The following is a 17,807-nucleotide window of genomic DNA, read 5'->3' on the forward strand; positions in this document are numbered from 1 at the left end:
GAACCACTTTTGCTGCATCCCAAAGATTTTGAACAGTTGTGTTTTGATTTTCATTTGTTTCCATGATTTTTTTAAATTCTTCTTTAATTTCCTGGTTGACCCATTCATTCTTTAGTAAGAAGCTCTTTAGCCTCCATGTATTTGAGTTCTTTCCTGCTTTCCTCTTGTGATTGAGTTCCAGTTTCAAAGCATTGTGGTCCGAAAATATGCAGGGAATGATCCCAATCTTTTGGTACCAGTTGAGACCTGATTTGTGACCCAGGATGTGATCTATTCTGGAGAATGTTCCATGGGCACTAGAGAAGAATGTGTATTCCATTGCTGTGGGATGGAATGTTCTGAATATGTCTGTGAAGTCCATTTGGTCCAGTGTGTCATTTAAAGTCTTTATTTCCTTGTTGATCTTTTGCTTAGATGATCTGTCCATTTCAGTGAGGGGGTTGTTACAGTCCCCCACTATTATTGTATTGTTGTTGATGTGTTTCTTTGCTTTTGTTATTAATTGCCTTATATAATTGGCTGCTCCCATGTTAGGGGCATAGATATTTACAATTGTTAGATCTTCTTGTTGGATAGACCCTTTAAGTAGGATATAATGTCCTTCCTCATCCCTTATTACAGTCTTTGGTTTAAAATCTAATTTGTCTGATATAAGGATTGCCACCCCAGCTTTCTTTTGGTGTAAATGGTTTTCCACCCCCTCACTTTCAATCTGGAGGTGTCTTTGGGTCTAAAATGAGTCTCTTGCAGACAGCAAATCAATGGGTTTTGTTTTTTCTTTTTTTTTTTTTAAGATTTTATTTATTTATTTGAGAGAGAGAGAATGAGAGAGAGCACATGAGGGGGGAGGGTCAGAGGGAGAAGCAGACTGCCCGCCGAGTAGGGAGCCCGATGCGGGACTCGATCCAGGGACTCCAGGATCATGACCTGAGCCGAAGGCAGTCGCTTAACCAACTGAGCCACCCAGATGCCCCTGGGTCTTGTTTTTTCATCCAATCTGATAGCCTGCATCTTTTGATTGGGGCATTTAGCCCATTTACATTCAGGGTAAATATTGAAAGATATGAATTTAGTGCCATTGTATTGCCTGTAAGGTGACTGTTACTGTATATTGTCTGTGTTCCTTTCTGGTATATGTTACTTTTAGGCTCTCTCTTTGCTTAGAGGACCCCTTTCAATATTTCTTATAGGGCTGATTTGGTGTTTGTGAATTCTTTTAGTTTTTGTTTTTCCTGGAAGCTTTTTTCTCTCCTTCTATTTTCAGTGACAGCCTAGGTGGATATAGTATTCTTGGCTACAGATTTTTCTCATTTAGTGCTCTGAATATATCATGCCAGTCCTTTCTGGCTTGCCAGGTCTCTGTGGATAGTCCTGCTGCCAATCTAATGTTTCTACAATTGTACATTACAGACCTCTTGTCCCGAGCTGCTTTCAGGATTTTCTCTTTGTCTTTGAGACTTGTGAGTTTTACTCTTGGATGTCAGAGTGTTGACCTATTTTTATTGATTTTGAGGGGGTTCTCTGTGCTTCCTGGATTTTGATGCCTGTTTCCTTCCCCAAATTATGGAAATTCTCTGCTATAATTTGCTCCAATATACCTTCTACCCCTCTCTCTCTTTCTTCTTCTTCTGGGATCCCAATTATTCTAATGTCGTTTCACTTTATAGTATCACTTATCTCTCAAATTCTCCCCTCATGATCCAGTAGTTGTTTCTCTCTTTTTCTCAGCTTCTCTATTTTCCATCATTGGTCTTCTATATCACTAATTTTCTCTTCTGCCTCATTTATCCTAGCAATTAGAGCCTCCATTTTTTATTGCACCTCATTAATAGCCTTTTTGATTTCAACTTGGTTAGATTTTAGTTCTTTTATTTCTCAAGAAAGAGATTTTCTAGTATATTCTGTACTTTTTCCAAGCCCAGCTAGTGTCTTTATAATCGTCATTCTGAACTCTTACTAATCTTACCTATGTCTAAATTGATTAGGTCCATGGCAGTCAATATTGCCTCTCGTTTTTTGTGGGGTTTTTTTTGAGGTGAGTTTTTCCATCTTGTCATTTTGTCCAGAGGAGAATAGATGAATGAGAGAACAGTATGCTAAGAAAAGTGCTAAAATGGTAACAACGACCCCAGAGAAATACACACTAAACAAATCAGAAGAGACCTGAAACTGGGGGAAAAGAAAGGGAACAACAACAAAAAAAAGAATATGATCAGGCTGGTGAATATAACAGAACCACACACTAAATTTTGGATGTATTTTGGGCTCTTAGAAGAAATTGCCTCTCAAAATTTTAAAGAAAGAAAAGCTTACATATATATATATATATATATTATATATATATAATATATATACAAAAAATAAGGTTAAATACAATGAAGAGATAGAATATGACTGTAAAAATTAAAAAATAAAAAAGATTTTAAAAATGGAATTGATAAGATTTTGGTTGAAAAAGGAAAGAAGAAAAATTCAACTAAAACTAGAAAAAGAAAAAAATAAAGAAAATTTAAAAAATTAACTTTGAAAGACTAAAGCATCATGGGGAAAAAGCCATGAATTCTATGTGCTGTATTCCCCTAGGGCTTGGGTTTTGCCATTCTCATTGATCGGTAAACTTGGTCTTGGCTGGATGTTCTTGCTGATCTTCTGGGGGAGGGGCCTGTTGCAGTGATTTTCAAATGTCTTTGCCTGAGGCAGAATTGCACCACCTTTGCCAGGGGCCAGACTAAGTAATCTGCTCCGGGTTGCTCTCTGTAGCTTTTGTTCCCTGAAGGCTTTCCGCACATCTTTAGGGGATGAGAATGAAAATGGTGGCCTCCCAATATCTGGCCCCAGAGGAGCCAAGAGCTTGGGTTGCCACTCTTCAGTGAGCCCTTAGACAAAAGCAGTCAATCACTCCTGTCTCCCTAGTCTCTGGCTGCCCTCCGTGCTCACCTGGGCTGTGACCGAGCATTTCTATCTCTGGCACACGACCCCATTTGGAGTCTCCAAACTCAGCAGATTCTTGCAGTGCGCTCCCACACTGCTCCTCCCAGGGGAGGAAGGGGAGTCTCCCTGAATCTGCCACTATTGGGTCCATGCTCAAAGAGCAGTGACCCAACTGTCCTGCAGATCAGTTTATGGCAACCCCAAGCTGAGAACCCCCTCCTCAGCTCTGTCTTTGCAGCCAGCTTCCCTGCTCCGATACCTGGGAGCTCTGCCCCACTCAGTCACCCCAGTCTTCCTGTGACTCCCTAGGGTCCTGAGACCACACTGTCCCAGCAAGGGTTCCATCCCCTGCTTAACCACTGGAGCGGCGTCCCTCAGTGGAGCAGACTTCTAAAAGTTCTGATTTTGTGCTCTGCTGCTCTATCACATGTGGGGTAGCCGGTTGATGGAGGCTCCCTCCCCCCGAGGTCTATCTTCCCAAACATCACCTCGGATTCACTTTCTATGTCCTACCTTCCAGAAAGTGGTCGCTCTTCTGTTCATAGAATTGCTGCTATTCTTTTCTTCGATCTCCTGTTGAGTTTGTAGGTGTTCTGCATGGTTTGATAACTATCTAGCTGAATTCCTGGGACCAGACAAAATTTAGGTCTCCTACTCCTCCACCATCTTGCTCTTCCCCACATCATTAGTTTTTAATGTATTTAAGGAGGGCACATATTGTGATGAGCACTGGGTGTTATGTACAACTAATGAATCATTGAACACTGTATCTTTTCCTTCTTTCATCATTCAGCATCCTTAGGAATGGTCAGCCAGATCCCAAGTTTGCTTTCTTTCTATCATTCTCTCACACTGGTCTTTCAGAGTCCCACTTACTCTTTGATGGCCTCCCCACCCCTCACCTCCGTGAGCCTAATGCCATAGTCTGAGCTCTTGGAGGCAGAGTTGTGCGTTGTTTCAGTGGCCTTGGTATCATTTGTGTTCAAGTAGTAACTACAGCAGAACTTAGCCATTACTCTCTCTATGCTTCATTCATATGTAGAAGAAAAATAACATGAATACCTACCCTGTAGGTTTCTGTACAGTCAGAAAGAGACAATAAAGCTCTTAACACAATACTTGGCATGTAGTGTCTGTTTGGTAAAAGCTAGCTAATTGTATTCTTCTTGCTAAACAGCTCCATTTCAGGAAGTTTCTCCTCATTGGTCTTCAAAGGTTGCCTACCTTCCACATATATACTCTTGCATTTCTAGTTATGCACTGGAGTACAATTGGGTTTTTTATGTTCCTTTACAGTGGACAGTTCTTCAAAAAGTGTTTCCTAATAAAAATCTTCGAGCATCACTGTATAGTTTGCTTTAACTATGAACAAAATGCTATTTATATTAATTAAAATAGACATTCCAGTCCAATGATCTATGATGTTTTTAAAAGATAAACATTTATTTTCAAGTCATGAATGGATTTGCTAATGGATATTAGCAAAAATCTGCAGAGAATTGCTGATGGAAAACTGTAGGAGAGTGGGAGAACTCTGCTTAGAACAGATCAAAGGGAAAATCATATTGGCATCTCTTTCCATTTATACTTTTCAGAGCACAGGTGTTTCATTGTCTTTGAGTTATTTTATGACTGTGTAAATCATAGAAAACTATGAGTAACACAAATTATTCTTGTCCAGACAAATATAAATTGTGTGAAGAGGAATGTAACTGATTATTGCCCTGTGGGTATTGACCCACTTTTGATCAATTTATAATTCATTTTGGCATTCCTTATTTGACTCCCTATATGTGGTGATTTGATGTTCCCTTCAATCTGGTGATAAATCATTGGTTCCTGCACTAATTAACGAATTACATAAAATCTTTGACACTTAAAAAAATTGTGACTCTTTCAAGCTTTGGTTACATGTATGTGACCAGAATGTACCTGCAAGTATTATCAAGCTTCACAAACATGTATTGGTTACATGTGTTACCAGAGCTAAGAACCAATAGGGTTGCCCCAAAAAATGCCACCCCCAACTCCATGTACCCACCAGGATAGATACATAACAGTTAATCCATGCTAGTCACTCTTGAGAACACAATGTGTATTTTACCTGATTTCATTTTCACAACAACTCTGAGTGAAGCACAATTATTATCCCCTTTTCGAGATGAGGCACACAGGGCCACTAACTTCCCAAGGTCACATGTTCCATAAAGGGTAGAGTTATAGAAACCCAGGCAGAAGGCCATCTGTAGCACCTGTGCTACATTTGCTCTTCAAATACAACTGTAAGACAATCTGTTGGGGTTTTACGCTAGGTATTAAGGTTGATCTCAGTATTTTTAGCTGCATGTTTCTTTGTTAAACTGAGTTCTGTAAATGTTGCTAACTTGCTTGCTGCTTCTCCCATTTTTTCTCCCTTTTCCCCCATTTGAGTGTTTATCCCCCCCTTACTTGGATCTCACATGAAAACTTTTCTTAAGTGTGTCAAAGTGAATCCTTTTTCAGGAGTTCAAACTTTCTCCTGGAGTGCTTTTTCTGTGTTTTCTTATCACTTGAAACCTCAAAAGAGGTCATAAGCAAGCACTTCTCAGAAATTACGCATACATAAAAGGCCAGAGACGGTAGTTTAAAGACAGTTTTTGCAAAGATTTGCACTGTGAAATCTTTAACTACATCTGAGCCAGTGAAGTATGCCAAACCATGAATTTTCTTGAAAATCTTTCTTTGATTCCATTTATTGGGGAACTACAAAAAAATGTTCGTAGGATTAATTCAGAATCTTTGTATATTTTCCTAAAGGCAAGGGAAACATATTAGTAGGACTTTATAATAACACATGAAATGTGTACCCATGTGCTCATACAATCATTCAGCCAACATTTATTTATATAAACAAATAAGGGTTTGGATTTTGGTTCATCACTTACTAGCTCTGTGATCTGGAATAAGCTGTTTGATGGTTTCAGTTCCTATAAAATAAAAATACAAATGGCACCACTCTCCAAGGAATACCTGGGTCATTTAATGAGGAAATGCGTAAAAAGCACATGGCAGGAGGTTTGGTATATAGTAAGTCACTAAATTCTTCTAATCTCATATCTTTCTTTTCTAATATACCCAGAATTTTACTGCCATGTGAATAAGACTATATCACAAAGTCCGTCTGTGGTTGTAAGAGTTATCTATTGCTGTATACAAATAGTCCCCAAACTTGCTACCTTAAACACAACAGACTTACTATTCACACAGTTTCTGAGGGTCAGAGAGCTGTCAGGAAGTTTGATGCAGGGTTCTGCTCAGGGTCTTCCTGTGGTTGCAGTCGTGCTTCCGGGTGGAGCTGTCATATCAGAGCTGCTTCCAAACCACTCCTGTAGTTACTGGCGGGAGATTTCAGTACTTCACCATGTGTGCTGCTATAGGGCTGCTCATAGCATGGCTTCCCCAAGAATGAGTGACAAGAAAGGGAGACAGAGGGACAGAGAGAACAAGATGGAGTATTTTTTACCGTCTACCCTTGGACGTGGTGTGCATCCATCTGCTGTATTCTGTTGCTCACACAAAGTGGGATGGTACGGAGGGGTGCTACAAAAAATGTGCGGATACTGGTGAGTTGGGATCACTGCAGGCTCTTGTGGGGGCTGGCGGTCACTATCAGCTCCCCTACAAACAGAACTTGAAGAGGCTCCCTTATTTTTCTGAGATGGAATTTTTTATTCTTGTTTTCCATCATGCTGACAAAGATCCTTGACACCACTCCCCTATCTCCCCACACTCCTCCCTGGTCCTGTTTCCCATGACTCTCACCTGTGGGCAGCATAATCATCCTCAGCAAACCATCCAAACCACACAGTTTCAGGATTTTGCTTACTACCTTTTTTTCTGGCTAAACTTTCCTATCCCCTCTTTGCCAGGGATTGAAACTCTCCCTATGGTTCAAAGTCCATCCAAATTCTGTCTTCTCCACAAGAATTGTCTCATTCTTACAATAGTCGGCTTCTCTCCTTCCAAATCCTGATTGACCACTCTATAAACTTCTTGTATGGTAATTTTCTTATGCTAATATTCTGATATTTCTGTTTTTCTCTCATCCTCATCAATTGATGTGGTGAGGTCATGAGACCCACTCATCTTTGAATCCCCTTCAGTGTCTAACACACTATCTAGTGGCTATAATGCACACATCAAATATTTGGTCTAATTGAACTAAATCAATTAATGCATGCTGGTGTAGAGAGAGTGGTAAAGGAAGGGCAGCAGCAGGACCTTCTGTGTGAGTGAGTTTTTCAACTGTGGTCAATTCCCTTTACTTTTGCCAGCAGATGGACAGGTAGCAGGCTTATTAGGTTAATTTTAAGGATGTGGATTTGGTTATGATGTTGAATGGACATCAGCACATTTTATTGTGAATAACTGTGTTGAAATGTCATTTAATGGGATGCACTTAAGCAGACAAATGTTCACTGAAGGCAATGAAGAGCAGATAATAGCACCAAATCTCTTTTTATCCTCCACAGCATATTTTCTAAGTATGGCTATCAGTAGGAAAACTTAGCATATTGAAAAAGTTTCCTCATATTTAAGACTGCTCTATTAGAAAGAGAGCCAAGGTCAAGTAGACCTTAGAATGGATTTCAATTTCAAAGTTTTGTTGTTGGGTTTTTTAGGCAAACATAAAAACAGAAAGAGGTGTGACCTTTTGAGAATTGCTGAGTTCTGAGGAGCCTACAATGTGGTAGGCACACCAGGGACAGGGGATCAGGGACTGCTCCCTGGTTTTCCACTTTCTGTTTTTAATGCTTTTATAATGAATAAGCACACAATAGGCTATCAAATATCATTTTATACTTATCTCTAGAGGAAAACAAAAGCAGAAGATAGTAGATAATAGTGTTAGGCAAATAACTTATTTCACATGCGCCTTAAGTTTTCAAAATTCGGTCTCCAGTTTTAGGCAAACTTTAATAAATCTATTATTGTAGGGAAATGTAGCTGAGATATTTTGAAAGATAATTTAGTGTACATTTCTGAAGTGTATGTCATCATTGAACTGAAAAGGAGAAAATAATTTTCATAATGATGATTTACCTTCTTTATAGGATGTTTTATAAGCTCGTGTGCACATTGCACTGTAGCATTACAACAAAAATCGAGGAAGTTCTTTCTTTACTCAATGCAGACACTCGGCAATTTTTCCAAGTATCTCCTGGATATGACTGTTTCCTACCTCTGATTGCTGTCTGGCTGAAATGGATGTTTTGGGGACCTTTTTTTTTTTTGATCTCCGGTAGGTCTACATGGCTTAGACAGAACTCTTTCTCAGATACATTGAGCTTAAAAGGGCACCTCTAAATTTCGTACTTCTTAATTGTGATTGTTTGGGATTGCTCTTGCAGGCTAATACCACAATAATCTTCCTACATAGTATAGTTTCCTTATGATTTTAATTTAGCACCTTTTGATTTCAAAGATTTTCTAGTAAAAATGCTACTTGAATAGAACAGTATTTTTCTTTCATCAAAGAGAAAAAGATATATGAATATGGCTTTTAAGTTAAGATTCTAAACATTTGGTTCAAAGAAATTGCTTTGCTTTTGACCTGTGGAGAGTTTACATTCTAAGAGTGGCCGTGGGTAACTAGGAACTTACATGGCCACTGTTCACCAAGACCATCTCCCTAACCCACTTTCTTATCCAAGTGACTTCCTGAAATCGTGAGATCAAATAAAGTCCTTGCAGCATTTGACCACATGGTGAGCAACAGACCTCCGTCTGTAGAGGCAATATTAACAAATCCATTTTAAGGTACTCAGTCCTATTGATGCTGAATGTTCCTTGAAGGGTTTTTGGGAGAATCATTAGTGAGTTCTCACATGTTGTTTTCCATTAGACGTCCCCTAGTAGATACCCCCAACTGATATTACATGAGTGACTCGTACACATGGTCAGAAATCGAGCTGTGCACTCTCATGAACCCATCTCCGAATGGTCATTAGCTGTTTGTGGGCATGAGAGCAGCATGGGCCGGCGTGTGGGTGGGTTACAAAGGCAGCATGTCCTGGCCGAGCTCCACAGCATTCATGACACACAGGAGCGCATTGGGGGAGCATTTGACTATGTCAATAGAATGCATTGAAAGCAAAGTCCTGAGTTTTGGTCTGGTGACACATGAAAGGGCAGAGCTAAGGCGTAGCAGCAAACTGTGCAGCAGGGCCGCTTGAGGAAGAGAATCAGATCAAGTGTAACTATATTTACCAAAAGGAAAAACAAACAAAAAAAAGTTTCAGGGTCCTGAAATCCCTATATATTTTTTTAATTACTTGTAATCATGGAGATTTTGTAGGACATGTTCTTCTCTTTTCCCTATAAGAAAGATATTATGGCCTATTTTCCAAAAAATATACTCTGGAAGAATACCTAAGTAGCCTAAGATAAAAAATAAAAATATATTATGGAGGGCGCCTGGGTGGCTCAGTTGGTTAAGCGACTGCCTTTGGCTCAGGTCATGATCCTGGAGTCCCGGGATCGAGTCCCGCATTGGGCTCCCTGCTCGGCAGGGAGCCTGCTTCTCCTTCTGACCCTTCCCCCTCTCATGTGCTCTCTGTCTCTCTCATTCTCTCTGTCTCAAATAAATAAATAAAATCTTTAAAATATATATATATATATGATGGAATAGTATCTAAGCAATCTAAGATAAAAATGGGGAGCATCCTACTATTTTAATTGTTGTCTAGATTTTAACTCCAAGAAAATCTAAATGTGGAGGCAGTAGCTTATATTATAAATTCTAGAGGGAATTTTCCATTCTATGTAAATTATAAGTTTCTTGCTACAAATTAACACTCAGGATCCTAGGACTTAATAAAGGTAGGATTTTTACCATTAAAATATTCAGGCAAATTTAAATTATATTTGCTAAAAACTAATCATTAAAATGTATTGTTACCAAGTATTAAATACTTCCTCAGAGCTAAAACTTAAACATATAAGAGTAACTTTTCTGAGTTAAAAAGTATAAAAACATGTTTAGAAGAACATAAATGTTCCTATCAGGAGACAGGCACTCCCAATGCCATATTGATTTTTGATACTGTATATTTTTACATAGCTGACGACTTCTAAAACATTTATACTAATGAATTGAGTAACAGACATTTGTACTATACCTCTGCTAGGCATTTCCTTGTCGATAAAATAGACAGTGGAACACAATTAGTTCTTTGGCAGAACTGTAAGTATATAGTCAATCTTCGCCAGTCTTGTCTTAACTCCGCATCACCTAAGTGTATCTTGGCGACAGGTCAATAGACACTATTCATATGAGCCATTTCTTATTCTTTTTCAGGCTGATATATTTCTTTCTGATAGTATTTCTTTCAACATTTACTCTTCAATGTTACAGAATTTGAAATTTAATTTAAATCTTGAAATTTAATATCATTTGTTCCTATTAATATATCTTATGATCACACTTGGAAATTCACTTTTTCCTGTGCTTCTGAATTTAATGTGCATATTTTGAACAATTTTGTTACAGTTTTTAGACAAGAAACTTTCAAAGCAGCAAATGTGGGAAGGTGATTTTTGTGCTTTTGGAAAGCTATATCACCTTCTTTGAACAGGTGAAGCACAAAAAACTTATTTATGTGCAAATAGGGGACCATTATAAATAGTATAATGTATAAATGGGGACCATGGACCCCTATTTTTATTTCCATCTGTTATTCCAGCATCATTATAAAAAATATTTCCTTTCACACCAAATATGCTTGGTTTGGAGGACAAATTGCATAGTCATCCTAGATACATCAATCTGAGAAGAAGGTGCGAATCACCATCTATTTAGGTACTGTAAAGGGTAAAGTTGTACTGAAACCAAATACTTAAACATCTCTTTGTATATGAAATAATTCATATATCAATTAAATTGTGGATTTAATAAATATTTCATTAAGTCTCTATAAGCCAAGCACTATGCCAGGCATTTGCTAATTATGAGTAATACACTTACTAGAGAGAAGATGGTGACAGGGTGGTTTCACATCTCGCTGAATGCCAGGATGAGACAGAGACATCTGGGCATCGGAAATAAAGCAAATGGAAAACAGTTACAATGGAACAGGCCACAAGCTCCAAAATACAAACACAAATGGCTACAGAGGTAGCACAGTATCTACATCTGCTGGATAGAAGCCTGCAGAAACAACAGGGCATCTGGAGATCCTGAGGTGCTGAGAACCCCCAGGCTTCCTTCAGGCCAGCTCTAGAAGGTTCTGCCGGCCAGAACAGGGAGGTGGGAGTGCTGTTCCTCCAACACGAGCGACCCCAAGGAGGTACACAGCCCCACCTGGCTCTTTCCCAGTCCGGGGCCCGGGGTCTGAGAGACTGAGGAGACGTTGGGGGATGGAAACGGATCGCACGAGTGGGAAGGCAATGATGGAAACAGAAGCTCAGAAAAAAGCAGGGACAGAGCAATCACAGAGTCTCCAAGCCGTGACCGTATCTTTTTACATTACAAGAAAGCAGAGAGGGAGCTCTGTATTCTGTAGGACAGTTACTCCAAATCAAACTTTTTCTAAACATTCAGAAAAATGAATTGCAAATGAAAATGGCAACATGAAAATTACATACAGTATCAGATTATTACAAGAAAAAAAAAGAAGAGAATAGAGAAGCATACCAAAGAGATATACCCAGGGAACACATCCAAACTGCAACTCTTATTTCAAAACAAATCAAAGACACATTACAACTAATAGAAAACATAAGCATAGCTCATAATGCCTTCAGAAAAATAGGAGACAAGAGGGACCCAAACTTAAAAGAAATCAAGAAAAAGATTTTAGAAAAATGATTTGAGAGAAATTGATAAAAATAAAGTTTGGAAAAATATATCCAACATACGGATAATGGGAGTCCCTGAAGAAGAAAAACAACATAAAACAGAACAAACTAGAACTAAACAAAATATTTTAAGGTTTTTTCAATAAAAATTGAAAATATATATAGAATGAGCACATCATGTGCTTGACAACAGTAACACAGAAAATCACTACTAACTACATACAAACTGCTGGCATGTCAAATAATTGTTTTTAGATCACTAGCTGACATAGCTAGTTAGATAAGGGAAAAGATTAAATTATCACTCTCTTTTAGCGTGATGGTTTAGGTCAGAGGAAAATTAAATGAATTTTTAAAGCACCCAAGGGAAAGAATTCTAATAAAGCCACTCCAAGGTCACATGTTGAATAATTCTGGGAAGAGTGCCCAGAGTTTCTCTATCACACAAACATGGGCACACACATGTATGTGCACACATGGACATGCAAAATGCATGCATGCACACACGTAGACACATTACACACAGTAGAAACAGTTGACAGGGTGTTTCAATGATTAACATGAAACTCGTTTCTTTTTCAAAAAGAAATTCCAATGCCAATTTTACTCCTCTGTATGTGATCCATGGGTCAATTTGCAATAAAGAATTTCTACCTTGAAGAACCCACTGGCAAAGTTGGAACAACTTAATTTTCAAAAAGGATAATATTTAAAATTTATTGAAGCCCGTCCAATAGGTTTAAATGCATAAATTCATAATAACATTTTTAAAAACTCATTTGAAATAATATAAAGAACCAATTATTTCTCGTGAAAACTGATGAATAAAGTTGAAGAATCAAGCATTTATTTTCTCTTTCCTACATGAGCTCACTACTGCTGGGCAATCAAATAATAGATTAGTTGAATTTTCTCTTTACATTTACTAATAAGTGAAAAAGAGTTAGAATATCACCACTTAGCAACCTCGAATGGAATGATGGATCTAGGCATTGCACTTCAACAGCAGCTAAGCACAAAAAAGGACAACCAGACATTTCAGGCCTCCTGATAAAAGAACTCAACGATTTGGCAAAAGGGATCAAATATGAGTCTGACCAAACTTGTGGGTCCAGCTTCCAATTTGTAGAGGATACAGAGGCTGTTTCTGTGTCAAATTCTATAGGTCAAATGCTCTGGATTCATCAACAGAGCAAATTGAAGGAGGAAAAATGGTTGAACAGGGAATGTGTCAAATAAAAGAGATATTTTAAAAGGCATAACAATAAACTTTGAAAAAAACATGAGGCCATAGTGGCCCTAACAGTCGGGCAATGGTTATTTGGGGAGGAGGGAAGGGAAGCAGCCACGAGAGCGGGCTCAGTGGTGCCTGGTGGGGCTGGGTCTTTACGGGGAAGAGATGCAAGAGCATTCACATGGTGGAGTACTCATTGAGCTGTCCATTTGTGTTTTGTGATTTTCTGGATCTCTGTTTTGTGTTGTAATCAAGTTTTCAAAAATAAAAATGAGCATCCCATTCAACCTGTTGTGTTATAAATACTTATGTGCACATCTTTTCTCTCTTCAGTGTCTGTAAGCGCCTGGTTGATACTTTGTAATGGAAAAATAGAGCCCATAACATAAAATTAATAATAACAATCATCCCTTCTATCTATTGATTGTTATATGTAGCTGGTAGAGCTGCTCCCCACCCCTCCCCCTCCGAACCTCGCACCCAACCACCCAACCCAGCCTGGGATGTTTCTTTAGGTAAAAGTCGTATAACCACAAATCTTACTTCTTTCATTAGTTTCCAAAGACTCAAGCAGCACCCCTGCGTCCTATGATTCTTAGAGCTGTTTCTTTTGAGGGCAGCTCGTCTCCCCCACCCTATCCCACCCCTTGCCTAGGGAGTGTCTTCAGTCTAAGAGTTAAAACCACAAGACAGACAGGTGAAATCCCCCTCCTTCAGGCTCACCCCCGCCCCCCAGCTTCTGTCCACTTTGTCTCTCCCTGGAATTGTTGCTTCCTGAACATTTTGCCCAGATTACGTTGTTATCTGAATGACAATTATTTCAATAGGGGCTATGATTGGGAAAAGCTGATTTTGTGGTGGCTGAGTGACTAATTTCTGTTTTCAGTCATGTGTTTTGATATCATATAAATTCCAGGTGGGGTGCCTGGGTGGCTCAGTCGGTTAAGCATCTGCCTTCGACTCAGGTCATGATCTCAGGGTCCTGGGATCGAGTCCCTCGTTGGGCTCCCTGCTCAGTGGTGAGCTGTTTCTGCCACTCCCCCTGCTTGTGTGTGCTCTCTCTCTCTGTCAAATAAATAAATAAAATCTTAAAATTCCAGGTACACTCTTGTTAAGAGAACAGTGCTAAGAAGAAACAATACCCCCACTTTGCCAATAATATTTCTGTAGGGAAGGCAGACGTTAATAATTTTGACAAAGGGATGATCGCATACATGCAGAATCACCCAGAGTGTTTGCTTGCTCAGTCATTTCAAACAGACCAGTCAATAATCACTTGGATTCACTGGGGAAATAACACTACTAAAAACAATTAAATGCACTTGGACCCAGAAGATAAATTTGCATTATCACTTCCCATACTGCAAATAAGAAGACATTAAAGCAGTATGAGTCATACTGTCTTAGAGCACAGAATTTATGTATTATAGGGGACAATAAGCTGCTTTTGTGCTAATTGTTTCACTTAGCGTTTGCCAAATCTATCACATTTTTGATACAATAAATTAGTCTTCATTTTTTTCCTTTATATCCTTCCTTGGTCAAAAAAAGTACAAAATGGAGTGATATTTTTTGAATTTGAACTAAAGCGTGTCACTTTAGTATTTTGAAAAATAGTTTCTATAATTTCCAATAAATTCTGTTTTTTTCTCTACATTAGGTTGTCACTAATCCTCAATATAATAGGCCATTCATATCATGAAAGGCCTAAAAACAAATATTGTGGTTAAAGTTAGATGTATCAGATACTCAAAGGAGGATATAAGTAATACAAAAAATAATAATAATAAAGTAACTAAAATTGTTAGAATTTAGCTCTCCACAAGGTTTCACAAGACATTGTAGTTCCATTACATTTTTCTTTTTCTGAGAACACAGGCTATTATTTCCAGCTTCTTTTGTAGTTAAGTTTGAGATTGTATCTGGGTTTTGCAAAAGACACGGCCAGAAAACTCCTATCTTTTTTCAAACTCAGCCCTTCAAGTATCCCATATGATTCTTAAGTTCTTTCTTTAAATTTCTCACTGAAATGTGGAGATTTGTGTCCCTAAAGATGGGGCGACTATCAGATGGAAGAATCCCTTCAGCCTGGCTATGGAGTGACAGGATGACGCAATTTCGCACTCCTCAAACCACCAGCCATGAACTCCAGATCTAGCATGAACAAGACATAAACCTTTTTATGGGAAGCCACAAAGACTTATGGCTAATTTGTTTTCACACCTGAGCCTAATGAATCCTAAGCAGTACAGGAGAAATGTGGTGGCAATATGCCTAATTTGGGACTGTGCCCTCTGAAGATTAATTTAACCAACTCTGTTGCTTTTAATTATTACATCATGTCTTTTTCTTTTGAAATCTTATCTTTAAAAAGATTACAGTTGAGGGCTGTTACTTAGCAAAGGCTAACTTAGTGGATTGGATTTGCTAATTTCAGTCCCGTTTTCATGAATCTGCATTTCCAGGAATAGACAGAATATCAAAATGCCCGTATTCCATAAGTCCCTTATGACTAACTGAGTTCAGTCAAACTCATTGCTTCTGGATTTCTGTTCTCTACAGACTTAAGCTTTTTAACCTGGGTTGCCATTCTGAATAGCATTTTTGCATAATAAGTACACCCAAACTTAGTTGTATAAAGGAGAAAAAAGGCATTTGATCATAGGTTTTGTGGATTCAAAATTTAGAAAGGGCAGAGAGGAAGCACCTTGTTTCTGCCCAAGATTCATTCCTCTGCTCCGAAGTTTCAGAGCCTAGAGGTGACTTAGTATTCAAGACTGAAGTCCTATAAGGTCATGTTTTGTTCTTACATCTGGCATCAGGACTGTAAGAGCCCAAAGACTGGGACTCCAAACACAGATCCTATGACACATGGCCGCTCTGTGTGGATTGGCCTTCTTATGGTATGATGACCTTGGGTTAGACAGACTTCTTACACAGCAGCTCAGAGTCACAAGCAAACAAGGGGGAAGATGTATTGAGACTTTCTTTTGTAATTGAAGTATAGCTAACTTACAGTATATTTGTTTCAGGTATACAACCTAGGGACTCAACAATTATATAAATAGGAAATGCTCACCATGATTACTGTAGTTACTGTCTGTCAGCATACAAAGTTCTCACAATATTATTGACTATATTCCCCATGCTCTACTTTTCATCCCCATGATTTATTCATTTTATAACTGCAAGAGTTGTACCTTTTAATCCTATTACCTATTTCACCCAGGCCCCCAGGCCCTTCCTGTCTGGCAACCACCAGTCTATCCCTCTATATCTATGAGTCTGTTTCTGTTTTTTTGTGTGTCTGTTTATGCATATAAGTGAAATCAAATGGTATTTGTCTTCTTCACGGTGTATCAAGTTTCATGACCCAGCCATGCACTGTCAGCCCTGCACGTTCTGTTGGTTACAAGCAAATCACAGCCCACTCAGCATCAAGCAGGCAGTTTTGGACCCCTATCTCTGAAAGGAAGGATATTAAGAAACCTGTGACTATTTCAAAACTGTCATAGTTGGGAGCCCCATGAGCTTCTTGAACCAGATGAATCACCTGAAATGTATGCAAAATGGTTTACGTACGTGCATTTTCATTTTTGAGTGGGTCTAAAATATTCATCTTAGAAGTTGACAGCAGAGTAACAACATCTCGAACATTATTTTTGTGGCTGCCTATGCAGTTATAACAACAATAAATTGACAAATGTTGCTCACACCCACTTAGCACATAAAACATCTAAAGTAGTTCCCTGAAAAGACCTGCAATAGTATAGAGGTATGAATGGCTACAAATTAAAATACACATAAATGTAACGCTAAGGGAAAATTCCTCGGAGAATGTATTCATCAGAAACCTAGCCAAAGGTGTTAGTATGTAAGCTGTATATAAAATGCCTGGATTAATTTAGTTTTTTACTTTGTATCTGATGCTTCAGTGATGTTAACACAGCTCAAAGAATTTTTCTTCAGAAGTCAGCAGCCCATTCTTGACAAAAAAAATGTTTTCACTAGACAAAAATACTGATGCCTTTTACGTTTCAACAGATGTCTAACAGTTTTAAAGATATAGTAGTAGCTCTCTTTTCATGTGAGGGCTGCAAACATAGTGATAGATACCATATGTATTTTTAACCATGGTTGATTTGCTTTTTGAAAAATACTTTCTGACTAAGACACAGAGTGTCATTGATAATAGGTCCCTGAAGGCTTCCCTGGAGTTACCTTCTTCATAATCCAGAGTGATTTTGATTTCCTCCTGCTAGGGATAGGAAGTGTGGTTGTTCAGAGAGAAATGGGACGTTGCGAGTTTAACAAAATGGACTGAGTTTGCGAAGCCATCTACCTGCTGCTCACCTCTCTTTTCAAGCAAACCAACTGACCTAATTTAAGAAGTGCAGGGAGGTGCCTACATTTGGGCTTGATGATCAGAATTAGAAAATAAATGCCCAATAAAGCAGTGACAGAGGTCATTTCGTGTGCTCACATCACATTTATAGCCTGAAATATATAGAGAGACTCACCTCTTGCTTGTAGGGTTGGGACAGGCCCCTTGAAGAACACCAGTACTGAGCTCCCAGAGGCCGTAGGATTGCACAGGTCAACATGGGATGGGGGAAGGATGCACCAGGCAGAGGAACATGGCTGAAGGCAAGAAAGGGCAAGACGTCCTGGTCCTGGGAATATACACGTAACTGCAAGGAGGAGGTTATAGACACAACCAATAGGTTGGGATCATATTGTTAAAGTCCTTGAATGTGGGACCACTGCCTACCTCAGCTTTGCAACTACACGACGGCCATTGTGC

This window comes from Neomonachus schauinslandi, chromosome 6 (genome assembly GCF_002201575.2).
Source record: "Neomonachus schauinslandi chromosome 6, ASM220157v2, whole genome shotgun sequence".
Lineage (NCBI taxonomy): Eukaryota > Metazoa > Chordata > Mammalia > Carnivora > Phocidae > Neomonachus > Neomonachus schauinslandi.